The sequence below is a fragment of the Macadamia integrifolia genome, chromosome 14 (genome assembly GCF_013358625.1).
Source record: "Macadamia integrifolia cultivar HAES 741 chromosome 14, SCU_Mint_v3, whole genome shotgun sequence".
NCBI classification, from domain to species: Eukaryota; Viridiplantae; Streptophyta; class Magnoliopsida; order Proteales; family Proteaceae; genus Macadamia; species Macadamia integrifolia.
In genome coordinates, this window is record NC_056570.1 from 5,128,679 (window position 1) to 5,132,306 (window position 3,628).

Below are 3,628 nucleotides of genomic sequence, written 5' to 3' on the forward strand. Positions count from 1 at the left end.
GAATCCAGATTCATCCAGATTCCTCCCAAAAGTATTCATGCTGGCAGCCAAAGTTCTCGGACTCAATTCAAATGGCAGTAAACATATCATTTTGAGACCTTGAAAATGGAAATTAGTAGTGTTTCACTACATAGACGGCAATGCAATTTTTGCATCTCTAAGTCAAAATTTTTATTGGCAAGCAACTATTTCACTTTGAGACCTTGAAAATGGAAATTAGTAGTGTTTCACTACATAGACGGCAATGCAATTTTTGCATCTCTAAGTCAAAATTTTTATTGGCAAGCAACTATTTCACTTTGAGACCTTGAAAATGGAAATTAGTAGTGTTTCACTACATAGACGGCAATGCAATTTTTGCATCTCTAAGTCAAAATTTTTATTGGCAAGCAACTATTTGTCTATAGTCTACAATCCTAAAGGATCTAGACAGACGTACCTATTCCTATATTGATGGGTTTGTGAAAAAAACATGTTGTCCACATGTACAGCATGACTATATGTTTCAATCACATGATAGCCATGCATCCTGTGAAGATAATGTGTTCTACCAAAAAAAAAAAAAAAAGAAGAAGAAGATAATGTGTTGCGATGTAAAAGGTAGCCAATAGATGCGATTGACCAATGTCAAGTCAAGAAGCACAGGGAGAAAAAAAAACATGCCTGACATCCATGTGATGAAATCAACTGAATCTTGATCATCTCTAGCTTGTAAAATGAAGTCCCAAGTGTAACGCTCTCGGCTTTATCCAGTCCCTCTGCCCAAATTGAATCATCTTTAGAAGAGGCTAACTCATGGTGATGACCATTAAGCATGCCGATACCTTCCAGTTTGTCTTCCAAAAATTTTCCAACCTGATTTTGGTCATCCTTACAGGGCTTATGGCCTGACATATGCTTTTCGATGAGAGGGTGTTCCTGAACAAAGGCAGGTCTAATAACACCTTGGATGGCAAGGCCAGCTGGAGGTTGATCTATCCAATTCATGGGAGGATCTGACACAGCCTGCAATATCAGAACCAAGTTTTAACCCAACCGTGTGAAAGACATTGTTTAGTGATCAAATAAATAATAAAAAGAATGTTAACGCTAAACACAAGTAATATGCCGGGGGACCAAGGCAGGGAAGAAAAACAACACCTCACACTGAACAACACATATTTTAATTTCTACACACTAATAAAAACCAAAACTCAATTTCTTTTTCCTTTTGAAAAATATTAAAGTGTAACCAGAAAGAATCAGTTACCTCAGCCAGTTTTTTAGCAAAATATATTGGGTGAGAATAACGTAAAGTTTCCAATTTTGCCCAGGCGCCAAAGTCTCATTGGAATCTGACTCATCTTCAAGAATTGCAACCCAGTCCTGCAACAAATAAATAAATGAATAAAAGAACAAAGGAAGTATTTAAAACAAGATGTGGGAGAAATCAGCTGAAATTTTCCATACATATATAAAAGCAGAGAAGCAGCCTTAAATTTAATTACACATAATCATGCACCTTATCATCTTCATCAACATCATCATCATCATCGACATCAATATCTTCATTATCCCCTTCTATGATTTCTTCGATGCCAAAATCAATATCAGCTGGTCCTGATAGGTACATCTCCATAAGCGTATCCATATTATCCAAACCTATTATTACTTGCTGCATTAAGCATAAAGATTTTCACTACGACAGCATGGACTCCATAATCAGTCTTGGTGACAAGTATCCACCAAAGGGTGAGTGAAGAGTCTACCACAAAGTTATTCTCAGAAGTTAGCGTCTGCATAATGTCTTCAGCATTGCTCACCATGAAGTAGATATCTGAAGATATTGCCACAGATATTTAATGACTTTAATCGAAAATTGAGAGTACAAATTTTTATGCAGTATGAAAGGAAACATAAACATATCATCACATACAAATTCTTCAAGAAATGCCAATTATCCGACTTACTTCCATGTTCATCAGTCACATAAGGCAATTCGGGCCAGAGAGTGCCCTCGTGAACTTCATCATAGATCAATTCTGAAAACAAAAGTGTTGCTTTCGTGTTTACCTGTGAAAAACATTGACTTGGTAATAAGATTTCCAGTCCAAAATGGGTTAAATAATTAATGCGACATAGAACTATTAACAAATTTTTAGATAAGAAGGCTTTCAAATTTCTACCAAAAGGATGTACAGGTAGATAGGTAATTGGGTAGTACCTCAATTATGGTTCTAGTAGTTTCGGCAGCAGTGAGTCTACCATCTCCACCATCCTGAGATGTGGACTCCACAATGTCTTCGAATGGGTGGTAATGCGACTTCCCATTACGCTCCAAGGGAACTGAAGCCGAGCCAGAGTACTCTTCTGTAGCCCGAACTCTGCTCTGGGGAAGAAGATAGTTCCTTCTTGTGAAAGAAAACCCATCTATAAGTCTCCGAGCTCTGTTCCTGAGAATCAATTACAACACAAACAAATTTTAAATTTTGACTCTAACAGGTAGAACTTAAAAAACCCATTAAAAGTGGGAAAAAAATAAAATAAAATAATATATATTTTAGACCAGAAGAAGAACCATGGTACCTCGGATACGTAATGGTAGAATCGGCGGAACTCCAAAAGGGGCGATAATCTGCAATTGTTTTCGGATAAGTACTGGTATCGGAAAAATGGCGTTGAAAATGAATCAGAGAAGACATGGAATGACTACAAATTATGAATTTGATGAACAAGTAGAGAGAGAGAGAGAGAGAGAGAGAGAGATGTGTACGGACGTACTTGCTATGGTGACGGAGGAGCAAGAGCCACCACCGGCAGAGCGGAATCCGACTGCCAAGGCTGAGTCCATCATCGTCATCATCTATCTGCGAATCTGACGACGCTTCCGTCGCGGAGAGGTGGACTGAACTGAGACTCCGCGAGTACTTCCCTTCGCTAGTTTTTGGCCTTTGCTTTAGAATCCAGATTCCGATTTAGTTTACGCTATTGGACCTTTTTTTTTTTTTCTGTTCGGATTAACGAGACATGCCTTTATGAGTTTATCCGTAAAGGGTTTCAACCTCAGCCAACTTGGGTCTTGGGAGCAGCCGTTCTGTTTTAGGGCCAACCGGTTGAACCAGATATCAAACCAAGCCCCTACCCACGCGCGTAGGGAGCTACACCTACAACACTTTCGCCTAAATGGTTAAAATTAAGGATATGAATTTGAAATCGAATCGAGCCGTTTATGTTGAAACCGTAAAGCCATTTAGTAAATTGTTTGGTTTTGATTTCAAGTTTAAGATCGATTTAACCCATCGGTTTCAAACTGAATTGACACCATAAAAATCGAACCATCTACACCATGAAAACCAACCCATTTAACGTGTATAGTGATTTAATAGAATAAGGGGTTAATTGATGTGTTTTTCAGTGCATCATGCTCTTTAACTTTAAAATACTAACGATAAGTTGTGTTCATTAGCAGTTTCATTTGTATTTCATTTTCTCCATATAATATTTTATTTTGCTTAGTTGTTTGGTTGTTTAACAAAATCAGGTGGGTTTAATTTAGGAAAGAAGTAAGGACCATATAGGCTGTCCAATAGTTTATTCAATAATTTACTCATATTATGTAGTTATGTAGTTAATTTGATACATAATTGAA

The 3,628-nt window shown here is 37.5% G+C and overlaps 1 pseudogene; it reads right to left on the reverse strand.

Annotated features, from left to right (window-relative positions):
• LOC122061132 overlaps nucleotides 1-2,958 on the reverse strand; it is a 6,069-nt pseudogene extending 3,111 nt beyond the window's left edge.
• Nucleotides 2,959-3,628: the final 670 nt, after the last annotated feature.